Here is a 21,660-nt window from a genome sequence, read left to right on the forward strand (position 1 = left end):
ATGGCTGTTTACTAAAATATAATTTTCAAATTTATAAAGAATATTATGTACAAGTAAAAAATTAGTTTAATAGCAGACAAAAAAGTTAAATAGTTTTTAAAACATGAATAAATGTATAGGAAAAGAAGATTTTTTAGTAAAACAATACTTTGATTAAAAATAAGTAATAAACTTTCTAAATATAAAAGATTTATGTAGAGCATACATTTTTGTGAAAACAAAGCATCAAATTTCTATATACTTTAAGTTAATACTAATAATCTACTAATAAACCATAAGAAAATAAATTAACACGTTTTGCTTAATAATTTAGCAATTTTATAATAAAATGATTACATAAATCTTGGTATTAGCATTGTATAAAACTATTTGAGCTATCAGAATTTTGTATATTTTCTTTCAAACAAAATTATAATTTTTAAACAGTTAAAAAACCTAAGAAAAACTACAATTAAAAAAACAACTTAGTTGAAAAATAATTTATTTGAAAAAAAGATTAAATTGGTATTGTTGTAAGTTTTTGAGTTCTCTTTTGTAGCCTAACTTAATTTCAGTAGTTTATTTCAAAGCAAAACGGTCTCACTCTCATTATAATTTATCTAAACGATTTTAAGATATCTCTTTTAAGAAATCACTCTTAAATATAAATAAAAAAAAAACTGGTTGATGTAACCAGAGAAAGCAACTTGCTTTTATTCATATAAAATGGACAGCACATAGATAATAGATAACTTTACTTTTAGTTTATTTTTTTTAGCTGCACTTTTCATTGCTGTTTTGTATGTTTTAAAATTATGCTATTGATGCATATGTGTTTTTCAGACATTATTCAACCTTTATTAACCTTAATCAAGATTCACACAACCCAGTTGCCACTGTAGCGTATAGTCAAAGCTACTTGAGCATGAAGTTTTAAGTTATAACAAACAAAAGTTATATAAAGTATTCTGAAATGTTTTAACATTCTTGTTCTTCTGCTAAACAACATTCTTTTCTTTACAAAATTGTTGAAAAAAAACCAATAATGTTCTTAAAATTCTAGATGAATTTTTACACTATTTAAGTAAAATAATTTACAGAAGATAAACGTTATTTTAGTTTTCGATTATTTAAAACTTTAAGTGACATGTTATCTATTACATTTTGTTTTCAAATGTTACAAATGAAGAAATTGTTAGTAAACTTTAGTAATTTTAGTAAAATGAAAAAAAAAATAGTGTGGCTTTTTAATGATGTGTATCAATTTTTTTTTGTGTTAAAATATACAATGCAAAACATTGGTACAAAAATTTTACAGCTAGTTCAAAAACTCAACACTACGTTAGTAAAACTTATAGCTTTTTGCACTTTAAAAGTTAAATATAATGTTTTTTAATTTGAAAAACTAAAAAGCATAAGACTTTTCCTTGCAAAATTATAGGTATTTGATATGTATTTTTATAAAAAGTAAACTTCAAAAGTATACAATGCTTAAATAGCTAAAATAAAATAGAGAGCTAGATGGCTTAAGCTTTGTATTCTTTAATTTAAATTAAAAAACTTTATTTATTGGTAAGGAAATACTTCTAAATAAACTATCTTAATAACTTAAAAATAATTTTTAAACTGAATTCAAGTAAAAATATTCTATAACTTTCTAATTGAAGTCACTTTAATGTAGTAACTAAAACTTATCAAAAGAATAAAGCTAACTTTGACAACATTTATTCTAATTGGTCATTTTCAAAGTTTAAAAAAAAATACTGAAGCTGATTTTTTAAAACTGTTTAAAACTTTTTTGTTAAACTTTTGCGAATTTATTTTTGTCTTTAACTTTTTGATTTGTATGAATGTTTTTTTTTTCATCAGTTGATTTTATTACTATATAAAAATTCATGAACATTGTATATTTTGTCATAGCATTTATAATGATTTTTTGTTAATATCACTAGTTTAATAAACATATTTAAAACGTGTTCTACTAACTATAACCTACTTTACACATATTTTTGTTCTACTTTATACTTTCTTATACATATTTTATAAAAAAACAATTAGTATCTTTATTCAACAAAGCTACTAGAAAGCAGATTTTGAAACTACAATATAGTTATTTTTAATGTATACAATACTGAGTAAAACTAATGTTTACTATTCAATCGTAAAACTTAAGTTTTAGCTAATAAATTATTAAAGTTTAAAAAACTTATTCGTAAAATACGAGATTGAAACATATGAAAAATTTTAAAAATTAATAAAGTTTTTAAAGCAATTTCTATTTTCATGCTATTTTACTTACTTAAAATGCGTATTTATTTAATTAGAGTTTAATCTAATTTGATTACGTAAAAAATTTGTTTTCAAATTCCTAAAATATTTGAACTTTGTAATTTTTACCTAAATGAGTATTTTTTTAAATTTAAATAGAAAAGCATGTTTTAAACTTTTCGTTTATTAAAAACGATAGTTTTAGTGTCAAATAACCATACAAGAAAAATGAAATCATTTCCAATACTTTATAACTTAAATTCAAATATAAAGTTTTTGATATAAGTTGATTACGTATCTGACTTGTTTAAATAACACATAATTGTTATATTATTACGTTACATTAATTATTATATTATTACAACTTTTAAGTTGTACCTCAATGAGAAATTTTGTCATATTTAATCTATTAGTACGTTTTAATTTTCTTATTCTACAAACAAGAAAGTATTACACTTTATTTGTTATGATTTACTTTGCTAGAAGTTTTTAAATAAAGTTAGTTTTATAAATGCTTAGAAGTTAGCACATGAAAATCATGTAATTTCACATAAAAGTCGACATATATTTTTTTGACAGGATTAAAATTGCATTTGAAACTTTGAAAATAAAACATAAAATGTTATTTAAATATCACAAAAATTTTATGTTAATGACAGAAAGCATTTGTTAAAAAATGTTCATTAACACAAAAACATCAAACAAAAGTTTATTTGAGACTGTAAGCAACCATACATGTTTAATTTAGATCGGATAACAAAACCATAACACAAGCTTTAAAATATAGTTTTGTAACAATAGTGACTTGTTTATATAAGTGTACATTATTTCTACCACTATAACAAATTTTTTTCAAAGAAATTTCAAAAATTATTTAGCTTCTGGTCACATTACTTGAGATTTCCCCTGCTCTGCAAACCTTTAATAAGACATGCATTTACGAGTAGTAATTGACTTTTATTTTAAAGGTTTAACTTTAATGAAATATATTTGTTTATGTAGCAGGAGTCGCATAAGTGTTCAATAACAACCTAATGTTTTTTTTTATTTAGGCCTAATATGCGCTTTTTTTATATACTGCAATACTAAAAGAATGTTGTAAAATTTATTAGTTTCAATTTTTTTTTTTCCTTTTCTTTCTAAAACAGTTTTTATATATTATTCTTTTTCTATGCAATATCTCTATTGAATTTATGTTTATATGTGATCAGATCAAAGTTTGCAAAACAACCCGGTAGCAGTTGGGATTTAGTTTTTAAATTAACAGTTTTATACATTAACAAGTACAGGTAATAAAATATAACCTTGAAAAACACTGGAAAACTTACAAAACACAGTTCACACTTCATTTCATTAAAACCACTCTTGCACTTGTACAAAATGAAAACTTAGTGTACCAAAGAACAAAACATTTGAAGTAGATAAACATTTATATGAACGCAACTATAAAATTTGAAAACTGTTTACTTTTTAAGATAGCTAGTCAAAAAAACTAAAAACAAAAATGGTTTCGAAAATGTGGGGAAACTTGAAAAATCGAATTAAATTTTATAAAACATACATAAATTATGTCATACTTAATAAAATATAATTTCAACAAACGCACAAATAAAAAGCAATTAAAAAATTGCTACAGATATAATCAATTTAGAATTTAATCAATCTATAACTGTTTTGATAATTATATTTTACTTAGTTTTCTTGTAACATAAACGAAACTAAAACTAAGAGCTCTAACCTATTATTTAGAATACTTCTATTAAGATATCAGTTTACAATGGATTTTCACTTTTATAAATGATATAAAAACTATATCGTACTTTGGTAAAACATGCTATTTGGTTTGGTAGCTAAAATGTCATAAGACAGTAAATTCAAATTGGTTGTCTCAACTTATATTTGAGAATATTTTCAAAAGCATTGTTTTGTAAATTACAACAAAATTAATAAACGAAATAAAATTTTTGTGCATTTAAGAAAACAAAACTACATTTAATAAATTTTTAAGTTCCAAATTGTTTTAATTGTTTTTATCTGGTAGGAATTTCGCTTTCTCAATGTTGTTTTTGAATTTTTAAATCAATTTAGCAGGTTCTTTTAAATTTTAATTAAACTTTTTTTTTAGCCATATCAATTAATTATAATTGTTTCTTTAAAAAAAATAATACAAATTAAATACTTAAAGTAGAAGTAATGTAACCAGTAAAATTTAAGTGGTGTAAAATATGTAGAAATTCATCTGATGAACAAAACATATATGTTGTTTTACTGAAACTAGCATTTTAACTTGAATCATCGATGACTAAGAAATTTTTTGTTGTTTTCTTAAAAAGGCTATATGTGTTTGTTGTGTCAAAATAAAAACAAAACAAATATCGTAAAAGTATTATGTTTTGGAATTAAACATAGCTAAACACTAAATAAAAACTCATTTGTTTTCCATAAATTTATTAAGTAGTTTTTAAGTAATACATTTAAAACAAATTATTTAGAATTATAGTATAGAAAGTTGTAAACTATATAAAAACATTCTAAAACAATAACTTATTTTACGTTATTTTCTGGATAAATATAGTTTTAAGTACATAAAAGTATAATATATAAACTTCAACTATAAAATTAAATGCAAACTATCTACCTTTAAAAGTAGGTTAATTGATATTATTAATTTTTGTTTGTAAATAATTTTTATAAATTTTACCACCGTTCACTTACATTAAACAAAATTAAATATTAGATAATTTTCAAATGAGCTGGAAGGGTATAAATATTAAGTAAAAGTTGAATAATTACATTAAACAAAAAAAAAATGCATTATTAATTTAATTAAAATGCTTTTCATCGTAGCACAGTGACATTTATCGTAAAATCAAAATTAAGATTAAAAAAACTAAAAATTAAAACAAGGAAAACCTAAAAGTTAAACTAAAAACAAAACTGAAGAATATTCTATTAACATGCATTTTTTAAACAAAGTATGTGATATAGGTCATATAAATTCAAACTGACCTTTTATATTTAGTTCCTAAGAATTACTTTGCAAATTACAACCTTTACGTAAATTTGAAGCATATTTTTATGCACTGATTGTTAATTCTTAAATTATTTTTAAAAAGTACCACACTTGAATGAAATCTTAAGAAACGAAAATAAAGCTGCACCAACCACTTGTACAAATTATTTTTCCTAATTGTTTCCTTAAATATAACCTCGTCACTAAACGATTTTTTAAGTTGTGTTCCCTGTACAGTAACCTCTTGCTTATTTACGCACATTGTGTCCACAGAAAAAACGCGTAAAGATATGAGAAATCTCAAAGATACGAGAGGTACCAAATATACTTATTATATTGACTGTTTTTAAATATTGCTTCTTGTTAAAAGCAGACTGGGGACTTTCCCACTTTTAACAATTTGTTTGTTTTATTTATAAATATTAAAACAAAAGATAAAACTATACATATAGTAAAAAAAAAGGATTTAAATTTATGCACAATAGTAATACGAGTCGAAAAATTTTACTAATTTATTAATAAGTAGATCTTTTCTTTATCTTTAGTTATATGTGACTTATTTGACATTTATATTCTATTCTACTTAGCAAGTTCAATTTATAATTAAGCATTTGTTTACAATTATAAAATGGTGTTTATTCATATATAAGGCAAGAGTGCTGTATTATTTATTTGTGTTTTAAACTCTCTTTACTCAATATACTTTCGTTATCTAACACAGTCATATTTCTTTCAGAGTTTTAATTATTTAATATCTTATGTCAACAAAATTTCTGATATACTGAGGTATCACTAAATGTTTATCAATTAGTCAAGAAACATAAGTATACAAAGTTCCTTCTAAAGGTATAGAGAGGTGAGTTAGCATTTAAAAATACAATTTGAATTAAACATATTCAATAAACCTAATTTGTGCAGTATAAAAAAAAAAAAATTTGAAGTTTTTAGAATTTTAAAATGCATAACTAAACGAGAGTGTGTAACGTCACGAGTGCGTAAAGATGCGAGATGTTACTGCATTTTGAACTAGAACCGAACAGATAGTTAATATTACTTATTAAAACATTACATATACTTTTAAAATTTTCTTTGTTTTAAATTCAATAATGGTTTTACTATGCAATTATTATTCATTTTAAAATTGAGAAGTTAAAAAAACAAAGTAAGTTTTGTTTTAGTTTAATAAAAGTGTACTGCATTTATTAATAAGTTAATATTTTAGTACGCTTTTTTTTTTTTGGAAAAATTAATTTTATGACTGGATTTTTTCTAGCGCACATGTACACTGCAAGTTTTCAAAATTATAAATACTTTTAGTTAAACTGTTCTAATTATAGATTTGAGTATTTGCTAACAAATTATCCTAGGGAAACAAGTTCACTGATTACAATTAAAAACAAATTATACAGTAATCTTCCTTTATTGTACCAACATATGTTTCTGTGTGTTAACGAATTATTATATAGTTTTATAATAGTCAGATTTAGCATAAAGTATTTTACCTATTATTAACTATTATCCTCAAAAAATATGTAGAATTATTTTATCTTAATTTTGATGAACACTTTAGCTTCTGTGCTTTCATTACAGTTTTAATTTTTTTACAGAACCCAGTTGAAGTTTGTTGATTTTTAACACAGAGAAACATATGTTTGTACAATAAAAGAAAATAACTGTATCACTTTTTTTTATTTATGATTTTAGTATACAAATTTAATATATTGTGCAGTTTTTAAACAGCTAAATAAATTAAAAAAACTAAGTATAAAATTATAGAGATTCTATTGAATCACCAAAGTAAAGGAATTAACCAGCAAAAATGAAAGTTTTGTTTTTGTAAACATTTTTTTTTGCGTTAACTTTTTGTTTGTCACTCAAACTGTTGTATTAAAAGTTGTTTTACTTTAAATAAAAAAAACAAATTACTTACGTGCTATCTTTTATTGTTTTTCTAACACAAAACTATGTCATATAAAACACAACAACTAAATACTAAAATTAATTAATTTAAGAACTTTTTAATATCTATTTATTTGATATAAATAATTTTTCTTTTCACTTTGATCATAACTATGTACATTCAAGAGCTTGCGAAAAATTGTAACTTTTAAATTTATTCTTTTTTAATGTTTTTTTTTTTATATTCAACAAAATTGAAAATAAATTATTTTAATTTGTAAAGATTGAGTCTGAAATTTTTAAATAGAACTTCTTTATTGTACACTAGTTAGTTATAACTGTAAACAAAACATAAATTATTTTAGTTAATATGTTTGATTTAATAATATGTTATCGATTCATACCGTTTAAGACTTATAGTAAATTTCAATTAAAAAAAAACATTCATATTCGTTGGTGCAGAATGTAAGCAGCAATCTTTACTAATAAAATAAATTTTAAAACTATATATTTAGCTGATTATTTTAATTGCAGCATGTGATTTGTTTAATTAAGTTAATTCTTATCTACGTCAACTGTTTTTTTATTTTTTATAAATTGCCAATTAAATCAAGTTGTCGAAGCTACTGTTTTATTTATTTTACTGTTTTATAAACACAAAACTGTATGTTTTGCTATTAAATTAAAGTTAAGACAGACTAATATTGCTTTTAAATTATATTTTTAAAAGTATTTTTTTGTTAAATAAAGCCATAAAGTATAGAAGTCTTATTAGTTTTAATATTACTTAAACAATGTTTATTCTTTCAAAACTTTATTACGCAAACTTTAAAGACCTCGCCAGTGCTTAACAAAAAAGTCTTAATATATATATAATAGTTATGGAAAACAGTATTTAAACAATTAGATAGAAACAAATTTTTACTGAAAAAAAAATTAAATTTCATTTCAAGGTTAAGGCTAAATTTTTAGTAAAGTTTATTTATAGTGATCAAAACCAAAGTGAAAACAAACAAAAAATATGTAAAATACTTTACTTTACTTTCTAAATTTTAATTATTTTATATATTTATATACTGATTTTTGCTTTTTTATTTATAAAAAATAGTTTTAAAGTATTTTATTACAATTATTACAAAAATAATAACGGAAAAAGAAAAAATTTAAAGATAAAAAACAATATAAACGTTTGTTAACTTTAATGGTATAGTAGTAAAAGAATAAAACAAGCTCTTAATATTTTTCAAAAACTTTTAGACAAACTCTTTATTGTTTTTATGTTTTTATTTTTGTTACTAACTTTGGTTCTCTTTCTTTTATTATTGCTTTAACTAAAATGTCTAGCAAAAAATAAAGATAGTCTTATTACATTGACTTGTTACACACTTTTACTAAAACCAATAAAAAAAATCATAAAATTACGAAACTTTAAAGCAATCTAAAGATGAACGTTAGCTTTTTATAAAAAAGTATCTAACAACATTATTTTACACTTTAGATATTTAAAATACATTCAAGTTTTAATTGAAACTTTTAGGTACAAACAAAAGCCGGGTTTGTTTATGCAATCAAAAAAAAAATCAAAAATTGTTTAAAATAGTGAAAAAACTGTTGAAATATCATTAACAATTTGTTTAGTAGTAGTAACTACTTTTTTTATTGAATTAAAGCTTTAAAACCAAATAAATTATAAAATAAATTTTACAACTTATTTACTTACGTAAAAATAAAATGAGAAAAAAATTTGAACATTAGAACAATAATATTTTAACTCAAACATTTTGATTACCTTTAGTTTTAGCTGCTTAGTTTTTTAATAAAACTATTAAAAGTATGTATGAGAATATCGGTTTTTGATTAAATTACTTGTCATTTTACGTAGTAATTCATTACCTTGAGGGGTTTCAATCATCTTGTAGCAAATTTAAGAGAAAACAGATATACGTTTTTCGTTAAGTATAATTTAATATATTTAATATATTAGAATATGTTTAATTTTTATTAAAATTTTTTAAACTTAAATAAGTTTTCAAACACAATAATTTACTTTCAATTATAAAAAAAAACTAAATTAATAAAAAATTAATAAATATATTAATAAAATCATTAAAAACCTTATTAACTCAAAGTTAATTACATTAATACGTGCTTATTATTCTTTTATATAAAATATTAAAGTTTCAATATGTTTTTTCTTTAGTTATTTCAAGTTATTATTTTTGTGCAAAATTGACCCTCTGTGCAAAATTGACCTTCCGTGCAAAATTGTAACTCGTGCAAAATTGAGCTTCCGTGCAAAATAGTTTTCGTGCAATTTCGTCCCCTCGTGCATTGTGCCCGCGTGCAAACTAGTCTTCGTGCAAAAGTATCTTCGTGCAATTTTGTACAGTCGTGCAGTTTTGTTCTCGTGTAATTTAGTCCCCACGTGCAATTTAGTAACTTCGTGCAATTTTGTCTTCGCACAATTTAGACCCGTTCCCATTTTATATAAGTTTCCATTCATTACGTTCGACTTATTTTTTTACAAGATAATTATAAGGTACTTTTCGGTTTTAAGTACCATTAGTATAAATTTTGTTAAGTATTTGTATAAATAAATATATATAAATATATATATTACATATTAAATATTATAAACAGTATATTTAAATATTTTATTAACGCTTTCATAGCATATTGTTAGGCATTTTAAAGAGATATACAGCTACCTGAAACTATAAAAAGTTGTTTGTTAAAAGTTCAATTTGGGTTAACTTTTACTTAATCTTAAATGCGTACCATTTTTAGAAAAGCAAATAAATAATTACAAAGAAATAAAAGTTCACGGGCGACTTATGCCTTCCAAAGGTAGTTTTTTTTTTCTGAATTTAACGTTTCAAAAAATTCGAACACAACTGATTTTGCCTTTAGGTTAAAAACAACTTTACAAAAACATTTTTAGCGCTTGAAAAACTTTTAAAAGAAGTTATTTTCTCCAGGGTTTGTTTTTTTCAATTTGAACTTAAAGTTTTTTTTATAATGAATCTAAATCTTTTAAAACAGCTTAGACTCTAAGTATTATACAGTAAAGCTTTAATTTATCTAGTTAATGCTTTCGTATGTTTATTGAACAAAAAAAACGAGTTTAAAATTTTTTTCTAGAAATTTCATATTTCATGTACAAACTTTCATATTGTTTCTTTTTTGTAATTAGGGCCAGTATAATTTAGCATAAAACATTTTAGAATTTCACCAAAAATTTAAAAACGTAAATTTTTGTTTTAATCTTAATATTCGAAGGTCTATATTAAATACCTACTATGTTAAATAAAAAATATCAATAAATCTAAATAGATTATTATCTAGTTTACACATTTATTAGCATGTTTTAAAGTTAAATTATGATCAATTCTAAAAACTTGTCAAAACTTAGAAAGCGCAAGAAACTTTTGTAAAAAAAATTTACCTAAATAACTTTATACTTGCAAATAACTTCAAGTTGGTACGTTGACCGGTAAGCTGTTATTTTGAGATAAAAGTTTAAATGGTTTCACCAGATTGCCAGAAATGAACGCAGAGTTTAAAAGCAAAAATAATAACATCAACTATTTTTACGGTTTTTGCCCCGGATAACACATGCTCGGGGGTTTTAGCTTAAAGATTTTCCCACACTTTGTGGTCTTTAAAACTAAGGCTTTAACTTTGTGAGCGTTCTCAAAATAACGTGCTACCATTTTTTTTTCAAAAGAGACTATTTTCTGTTTATTATAGGCTAACTAAGAGCTGATTATTTAATTATTTTTATTATAGCTAATTATATATTTCTTCTTTTAAGCGATTGTATTTTGTTAACATTAGCTAACTAAGAGCTAAATGTTAAAAATTAGGTAAGGTTAAACATGATATTTAGTTCTTGCATGACCCTAAAAACCTTAATGATTACAAAAGAAGAGTTTGAGATGTTTTTTATCGTTTATAAAAGTATTACAAAATAACTTAATTTCTTTATTATTCAGATTGTTGTACACACTTCTTAATAACTAATAGTACAAATAGAAAATTTGGTAAGTTTTTCTGTTAGAAAATACCAAATATGTTGGTTTAAAAAGTCTTTAAGCAGGTTATAAAGTCTATATTAGTAAAAAATTTTAATTTATTTATTTCAAATTTTTTTAACTTAAAATAAAATTTTATTAAATAAGTATAGGCATTAGTTAAACTGAATATCTTTTGATACGTTTTAACTGCTATAAAGCTTATTTTTTACAAAGTAATAATTCTACACGCTGATTTTTTATATAAGGTTTATTAGATATTTGAATTTTAATTATCTCAATTTTTTTTTGAGTAATAAAAAATCTTGCTTTATTGTTAAAAAAAACGTTATTAAAATGAAATAATAGTTTAAATACAAAATTTAAACAAAGTTTAAATTTTGACAAAATTTAAATTTTACAAACAACACGTTTTCGTTTGAGTTTCAAAAGTTTATGACCTTCAAAGGAATCAAAAATCTTATTGAAATCGCTACTTGAAGGACCTGATACAAAAACTTTTAAAATTTCTTGTAGCAACATTTGCTTGAATACTCAGTTTTGATTGGCCATTTTAAATTTTCAAATTAATCAAAAACTTGCTTTTTCAATCTGTGATGTCAGTTATACACTAAGTTTGCTTTTTTAATTTGTAAAGCAGTAATTTTTGTGATTCAAATTTGATGGAATGAACGGCCACAAGGATTAAGTAAGTTGAACTGTAAATATATGTAAATATATGTAAATAACTATTTCATAAATTTTATAACCTTGAGTTTTATTTAAACTTTTCATTTTTTTTATTTCAAAAGCTTTACTTTACAAGCTTTAGAAATATCTTTTAATTAAGTTACTTATAAGTAAATATGTATTAAACTATTTTATAGTTTAGAAGAAATATCAAAGTAAAAATAAGTTTCTGAATGATTTTCCCACACATTGTGGTTTTCAATTTTGAAAATTTTTTTTTATGAAAATACTTTTATATTAAGTATTTTGCTGTGTAGCAGGTAGATTAAAACATGATAACATCATGTCCTTCAAAAAACATTTATTGTTGTAGAGGGAAGAATAAGACTGTTGATTTTCTACTTTAAGAAATTATATAAAAGTCAGTATTCTTATTTCTATTTACACCAATAAAAATTTTCTAGCCAAAAAAATTATTTAATCATTATTAGTCTTAATTTTTCCTTTAGTGGTTTAAATTAGTTTTCAAGAAAAATATAATTTTTTAAAGAAATTTTACTGACAACATGATTTAAAACTACTAAAATGATTTGACTCTTTAGTTTGAAACAACAAATATAGGTAAAAGCTTACAGCTCAAATTTGTTTCTAGAGTATGAAAGCAAGTGATTATACAGTAAAACTAAAAATCACTGTTACCAAAGTAAGCCCACAATCAAAGGCTAGAAGTACACAATAATTTGTTTTTAACTTTGTTTTTTACAAGCACACTATTTACCTTAGAGACAATTCTACATAAAATAGGCAATTTATTCTTTGCAATTAAAAATATTTAAAAAAAACTTGAATAAGATAAAATTAATCAGATGTTATCTAGTGATAACGTTTGCTTAAAAAACCTGGAACCCTGGGAAACTTAGAATTTTGAACAGGTATCACTAAAAAACCTGGAAAGTAATTTTTACATGTAAATTAACAGAGCTTAGAAAAGATACTGAAAATATCTCGCATAAAATATTTTGTTTTTGTATTAGTTATATTTTATAGACATTTAAAGTAGCCTTACAGTATCTTTTCAATACTTCAATACCATTTAAGACCTTAAATTTAATTTTATACTAAAAATAGACTAAAAAACATTTACTTTTAAAAACCTGAAAGAAGTTTAGAAACCCTTAAAAAAAATTCAAAAAACTTTTTGCAACCATGGTACTATATAATCTATTATCTACTTTTTTAAGAGAAAATACTTTCTTTATCCCATATATAAAAGCAAATGATCAACTTAGTAATCTGGTGATGTTAACATGTAGCATAAGCTACATAAATAAAATATAATTCAAATTATTTGTATTTTGTAGCAAATCAGAGTTTGTTTTTGAAATTCTTAAATATTTATATATTATATCTTTGAAATTGTGTTACTACTTAGAACCCAAGTAATTGAATGAGTTTTGTCGTTTTTCATATTTTATATAGTTAGTGAGTTCTAATTTACTTTAAAATCTTTTTTATAACAAATTAGAACTCACTTACTATAAAAACTAGTAAAAAAAGACAAAGCAAATTCGATTACTTGGGTTTTAATTTGAAATACATAAAACATTCTAAAAATCTATTATACTATATCTAATTAATTCTAATATGCTATATTATATATAATACACGTTATAAAAATCTTGTACCATGTAAGTGAAATAAACAAAACTACTATAGATTCTGTTTAAGCTTACTGCAACCACTGAAAAGCTACAAAAAAGAATTAGCAAGCAATTTTTTTTATGTTAAGTCTTAATTAAAACAAGCATTTATAAAGTTTTGTCCAGATGTAGAGTATTTTATATTTTGTCAAACTTAACAAAGTACTAAAATTGAAAATATGCATAATTTTTATCTTAACTAATTGGAGAAGTAATAGTTAAAGTAACACAAAAATTTATAATTTACATGGGGTGATTGCACAAAGATAGTGTTTTAGAACTTACTTTAATCTATAAAGTACAGCATTTGTGATCTAAACCCAGCAGCTGGAAACCCTGTATTTGTCAGGTCTTTTTAACTTTACTTAACAAAAGTATGAATATATACATAAATAATTTTTAATAAAATAAACAAAAACAGATAATTAAAAACATAACTTAGCTGTTAATCTTCACTTAAAAAAGCTTTGACTTCCCGTCTACTGCTAAGTTTATTTTTAGCTACTGTGGGTATCAAAAACAGATATTTTTTTGTTTAGCAGGCCACATTTGTTCTGCTATCTGTAGTTCTCCTATCTCTGTTTTTAACTTATGTCTTTAGAATTATATAAGTCTATGTAGAAAAGAAGTTTTATAACTATTTGGCTAGTGGCAAACCCAGCTGTATTAAGCAATACAGACTGCACAGTTTTTGTAGTGGTTTTGAATTGGTTTTATATTTTCTATTTAAAAATTAAACGTTGTGTGCAGTTATATTTAAAACTTAAGATATATATTTATATTTTAATACTAAACATATAAAGAACTATAGTTCAAAAGTTGTAAAGGTTTATCATTAAACTCATTGTTATTGCTTAAAGTACTTTCAAAAACTTTGTTAGCAACAAGTAAAATATTAGATTTAGTTTTTGAAATGAACATTAATGAGTTCAAAATAAAACTTTGGTTGTTTTTATCAAGTTTATTGTTTATGTATTTAGTGATAAGACAAAAAAAACACAGAATGGTTGACATACCAGAAGGACACTTAAATAAACTTAATATTGTAATATTATTACCGTGTAATTTATTACTAAAAGTGTAACAAGCTTTTTTTTAATATGTATCCTATTTTTTAGACAAATTTAACATACTGATTTAAAGTATTATAGGGTCTACCTTGTTTTTTACAATTGATCTTATTTTGTACAGTCTTATCAGACACATTTAGCTGCATAACAAAATTTAAAGTAGCTTATGAGACATAAAGGATCAAAGTAAATTAAATCAAAGTTACCTACTGGAACCTTATAATTAAGAGACAAAAATAGTCTATTTTACTTAATATTATCTTAATTTTTGAAATAATCTTTTTGAAAACACTACAATGACTTCTTCTTAAAATTCATTTATATCCATTACGAACATTTAATTAAATTTTTCAAGGGAACAAATTTTCATTTATTTATCTAAAAATCTTTACAATATTCAAAATTTTCTTCTTCTAGAACTTTTAAAACTATGAAAAGAATATTTCCTAAAAACTTGAGGTCTCTATCTCAAAAGTTAAAAAATATATTTACAGTAAATTTTTACTTTTGTAAAAAAAAATTGTGGTCTATACGTTGGTATTTAAACTTTATATAGTTGTGATATATTATTTAACTCACAAATCTAGCTTATTTTTATGGTTGAAGATTCTTGTAAGAGCCAGTTATCTTTTCATGCCTCCAATTAGCTTTTTTGTAGCATAAGCTTGAATTCTATATAAGTGTAATATAATTACTTTTTATTTTCTCTATAGTTTAAAAGTTTTTCAAATAGATTGCTCAATACTTTCATATTTCAGCATGTTATAACAATAACTAAATAAATCAATAGAAAACTTACATTTTATATTTATGTTCTTGTTTTTGGAATTTTTGATGGTGCCTACAATTTGTAAAAAAAATAGTATGTTTTTTGTAATTGTAAAATAGTATAGTAATTTAAAATTTATATGGATAAATCAATCTTGATATGAATTTGAATAATGCATATTAAATTTAATCTAAAACATTTCATGGTTCAAAACCATCTTTAAGTAACTACTTTAATGGTTAGTCCTTTAAATTTAATGTTTTAAGTCTCATAATAGTTGATGTTTAAAGCATCTAAATCTAAAAGAAAAATGTATAATTCCAAAAAACCTCATAGTTTAAAATGAAAGAAAGTTTCAGTAAATTTTTGTTTTAACCAGCTGTTATCTTAAATAATAAAACTACTTTTAAAATAAACTAACTGTCTTAACTTCTACTTTGTAAGTAAACTTGCTTGGTACACATATTAAAAAAGTAAATAAATGTAATATTACAGATCCATGTAAACCATTGGTTGCCTAAATACATAGCTTGACTTGTGTGGAAAAGAATCTGGTTCCATTACTTCACCTTTTTACTAGGTTTGTTTATTATGTTGCTCTATGAAAAAATAGAGCTCTTATAAAATTATGAATAAAAATATTGTTTACAGCAGAAAAACTTTTTTTTTATAATAACACAATATATTTAAACACAATAAATTTGATTACTTGATAAATCTAAAACAACTTACTAAAATATTTTTGTAGTTTTATAATGTAAGATTTGCACAACCATTGGATTGTATATTATAATTTAATTAGATAGTATGAACAATTACCGTTCTTTCTTTTAATTAAATTAATTTTTAATTGGATTTTGTTTTATTGCATTAACAGGATACAATGGCTAGATTTATGATTACCTGGATACATATACAGTTAATTGTGTATAGATTTATGGATAACAGTTGTTTCAATAGTACTACTTTTTTTTAAGACCAAGGGTAGTTTAGAAAAAAAATTGAATAAATTTTAAACTTGTATACATCAAAAATTATTCTAAAAACTTGTAAAAATACTAATTTGTGTGAGTAGTGTTTAAAATTATAGAGTAGTTTTTCAATTATTTATCAATTTATGTTTTCAAGTTCGTTAAAAATGTAAAAAAATAAACTTGAAGAAATTCTTTTAAAAAACAAAGGTCTTCAGGTAAAACAAGATTTAATTTATAGCTTTTATTTTTAGATTTGTAGGTTTAACTGCAATTTACTATAAACTAATTGTTAGTACTGTTGTAAGCAGAAACGTTTTACTTTTTTATATTTAAATAGCCATGCATAACTGACTTTGACATCGAAGCAGTAACAAAGTTATTGAACAAAAACTTGATATATTTGAAAGTAACTACAAACTTTTAAATTTCACCTCCCACTTACTTAACTATTTATATTAATTACAATCGAGCGCAATGTATGAGAAATCATACACAAACCGATTAACAGAAACTTCTTCATGGGCTGGTAGATTTTGTACAGAAGACCTTTGTGGATATCTGAGCTCATCAAATATCTGAGCTCATCAAATGATAATCATCAAATATCTTCATGCTTTTTCATTGGTGTGTGGAGCTATTTAATTGGAGGGGTGACAATCTTCAGCAAGGATGTGTGCGAGTTGTGAAATCACTTCAAATTAGTATTTAAGTTGTTTGTTTTGATTTTACAGCAAGAAGCTATAAGCTTGTTTATAATGTTATCTTATTGCCTAGTATGATATTGTTTACTTAATGTTGAAAAATTATCTGCTTGGTGTTAATTTTTTGACAAAAATTATTTTTATGTAATAATGGTTTACTATCTTATCAATTCTACTAATGATATTTAATTAAGCTTAGTTTATAATGTTGTAAAATAATCGATGTTTATTTAAATACTGTTTTCATCTTTTTAAATATTTTTCTTCTTTAAAAATTCACAAACATATATAAATTGTGTTGGTTTTAACACAACTTGTTCTTAGGTATAACTTTAGGTTGCACGACTATTCAAATTAGAACAATTCAATTTTTATTAATTTTGATATATTGTTTATTATCTCCTTTAAAAATCAAATAAAAAAGTTATTATCATAATTGTATTATTTTGTCCTGCATGAGCGTTTTTTTTAAAAACATATTACCTTTTGAGTTGTAGCCTCTCAAATGTATTTTAAGAATTTAAATTGTTGGAATTTGAACTGCCGTATAACCATAGTTTTGGGGTAACTAATAATAAAGAATCTCATGGTTTAATTACGGTGTACCTTGAATGTCAAGTGAACAAAATTAAAATACTGAGGTTCATACTTTTTTATACAAGTCTTAATGTGTAGATATATGATTTAGATTGCTTTTCATACATAATATCTAGAAACACTTCCAGTATATTAGTGATAAAGTTTTTAAGGTATGCCTCTTATGTTTTATGATAAACTTGTAAAAACAAGGTAGACAACATTCGTCTTAAAATATTAAACGTTTCTTTGTACAATATTTTAGATGTTTTCAACATAACTGAAACTTGAAAGTTATCTAAACTTGTCATTTTTAAATATTCTAAAATTAAGTGTATAAAAATAAATTAATATTTGCAATCTGCCATCCAAAATAGATTATATTAATTAACCTTACTAAAATTAAGCTAAAACTGAGTAGTATTGATAATCATAACAAACAAAATTAATATAAAATTATTAATTGTAATATTATCCATAATAAATATATTATCCAGATTAATTCTAATATTATTATTCTATTATAAATAATGATCCACAAAAAGATTAAAAAAAAAGTCTAAATGAAATAAATTATAAATATAAGTTTCTTTGAAAGAGACGTGAATAAAGTAATTCAAAATAAATAAATATAATTTATTAAACTTAAACTTAATTCCATGTATTTTTTTTGCTGAACTTAAGAAACTAATATTTATTTTTACAATTAGAATATAGTATATAGTAAAATACCTTTATTTGTAGACGGATTTGCTCCAATTTCTAATTTATAAAATTTCATTCAATTAAAAAGTTGAAATTTTAAAATTCCTTATTTTTTCTACTCTTTTTATAATACAGTTAATTGTAGTTTATTACTTTTTTTTATATAATTTTAAGTTTTATAAATATTAAATGTCTAATTCTACCTTATAAAAGTTTTTATTTTAATAGATATATTCTGACGTTAATTTTTAATATATTTAAAAATTAAAAAATTCATTAAAAGTGTCTAGCTTCTTGCTGTAAATAACAAACTTTTATCACTCATTTTTTGTTTTGTGTTCGCTCTTCTTGTTTTGTTTATCCGCCTGAATTTGTTTTATATAATTAATCTAATTAACTATAGTCAGTGTTAAGAGTTAGTAACTTGTAGGCAGACTTGGTAAAAAGCACTGTGTTTAATGTTAAAAAAATCTCGGTAGTAAAATTAAAATCTGTTATAATAGTTATGTTAATCCTATTGCCAGAGATTTTTTAACACTTAACACAGTGCTTATTACCAGTACTGCTCCAGTACTGGTAATTTTTAGCAGCCAATTTTAAGTTGGAATTGCCAAGTGATTTAAGTTTCTATCCTTAATTCGAAATAAGTTTTAATATTTAATCCTTTACGAATCATAAAATCACCATTAAATCAAAGTTATACGAAATAAATCGCAACTCTTTTCTTTACAGTATATCGTTAGTATCTAACCCAAATTTGTAAGCAGTACGTTAGAAATTATTCCTTTGTTTAATGAATTTCGCTTCAACAAAGTATTTTCGTTTACTCATGTGCTAATATTTCTTTCGAAATTTCTCTTAACCCCTACCTCTTATCTTTTACCCAAGTACTCTCAAAAGAATGTCATTGTTTGGTTTTTATCATCAAATAAACTTCCCTGCATTGGTATTCATTAAAGCACGAATGACAAATCAACCCAGTGTTATTTTTATTTTAAATATGAAATGACACTTACTAACCCCTCATTTGTGAACGAGCTTATACTCCTCACAGGTATAAGTAGGCTCTTTATGGTAGCATAAGTGTTATATTCTCTCTGAGTCTCCTGTAACATTTATCTAACTTTGCAACCAATTTAATTGCTCTTTTGTTAATTTTAAAGGATTTTTAATGCAAGCGATATATTGTAAAGAATATTTGCGAGTTAATAACAGCATCATATAAAGCACAAGTAAAAGTTTAAAAAGGTAATAATAGCATTTAACTAGTTTTTTAATACTTCACCTTAAATTTTTTGTAAGGTTGTATACTGCCTGTTATACATATTTGGTCCAAGTAGGAATTTGTTTAGGTAAAAATTATTTTACTTACAAAGATTAAATATTTTTCACCTTAAAATGTTACAGTTAATGCTGTTAAATTTGTCCAATTTTCGCTCTACATTACGTTTTATTAAGCAAATATTTAATGCTGCTCAGATTTCAAGCAATATTACTACAACCGATGTGTTAAAAGTAGCCGAAAGGTGGGGTAGGCAACTATTTTAATTGGTGCAGAGTGTCAAAGAAACCTATAATATAATTAAAGTCAAAAAGTATACCTAGAATTCTTAAATATAAATAACGAAATTAGATGAGATACAAGAAATCTATGATATAGATTTTTTGTAATATTTGAAGTTATAAAGTGTTAGTTTAGTATTTGAAGTTAAATATATAAAACATTTGTTACATCATTAAGATATCTTTTTGAGATGTACATATACTATTTAAAACAGTTAAGTATTAAATTTATTTACATGCGCAAAAGGATTAGGAGCTTGTAATTTTAAAACCTAGAAAATATACTTGAGAAACGCTGTTAATGAGCTAAATGTGCAAAAGATGCTTAAATATCACAGATATAATAACTCTGAGCTGTTTTTACAGCATAATTGATTTAAATACTTTATTTGGATAGATTTATTAATGTGCTGTACTTAAAATATCACATTTTAATTTATTTACACCATAGTTATTTGTCTTAACCAAAAAAGATTGCTCAATTTACTTGACTGTAAAGAGCTTATTTAATTGAAGTTTTGTAATTTTTCTAAAAGTTGTTACAAATTTCAACCTCATTTAGAGCGATACTTAATCTATGGTAAATTTGCTTCTTTTAGAGGTAAATTTATTTATTACAAATTGTTTGAAAATCTTTATAAATTAGTATTTAACTGTAACATTTTAAAGGTAAATAAACCCATTATATTTAACATTTTTTTATTGAACAAGCTAAAAATACATTTATTTACTTAAACAATATTTTGTATATTTGGGGTAAATTTGTTAAATACATTCCAAAAAGGAGTAAAATATAACAAAAATGCATTTAATTTTAGCTCAACATGTATCAATAATATTAAGTGATCTGGATTTAAGCTTTTCAAGACCTGATAGAAATTCGTACAAAATACTTCACCTCACCGTATACATTTTTTGCACTCAAGGTTAGCCCCGAAGTTCTCAACTGTACTCCGAAAAACATCAGTGACCTATTTTTAATATAGCGGTCAGCAGCTTACAAGTCCCGAATAGAAATTTCCGCGGGCTTGATGAATAGTTGCATTAATCATTTGAAAATCTCATTTATGACCGAAAATGTTATAAAAATGCCAATCAGTCACTAATCATTGAGTACAGAGCTAAAATTATTACAACAAACACGTTTTTCAATGATTTAAAATGTATGCAGGGTTGCCCAAAAAACCTGGAATTTTGAACAAAAATCACTAAAAAAAACAGAAATTTCAACATGTTAAATAGTAAATTTTAGATTTGACATAAAAAATCTGCAGTATAGATAAAGTTGTCATCATCAAAAAATAATTTATTAAAAATACAAATTTAAAGTAACTTTACAATACTTTCACACTATATAACACAGTTTATTAACTTTTATAAAAAATTAGACCCCAAAAATGTGTTCTTTTAATAACCTAGAGGAAATACTTAAAACCTGGAGGAAGGTTGCCAAAACCATTTGGCAACCCTGTATATGGCCTACTGGATCCACCCGAACAGTGCCTTTTATTTATGCCTTTATGGATTTAGATCGTTGTTTCAAAATGAGATACTAATTTTCGTATTTGATAAATTGCAACTTATGACTGAAAGTACATTGCCAGCCGCAGTTTGGAAATTTTTAGCCAATGAATTACAAAAGTCATTTATGTATATTTTACAAGGTAAATAATAAAGTTTCCACTGAATTAGAAATATTCGAAATTATATTAATAAAACATCTCAAGTTTTATTATTATA

This window comes from Thalia democratica, chromosome 5 (assembly GCF_965202585.1).
Source record: "Thalia democratica chromosome 5, ktThaDemo2.hap1.1, whole genome shotgun sequence".
Lineage (NCBI taxonomy): Eukaryota > Metazoa > Chordata > Thaliacea > Salpida > Salpidae > Thalia > Thalia democratica.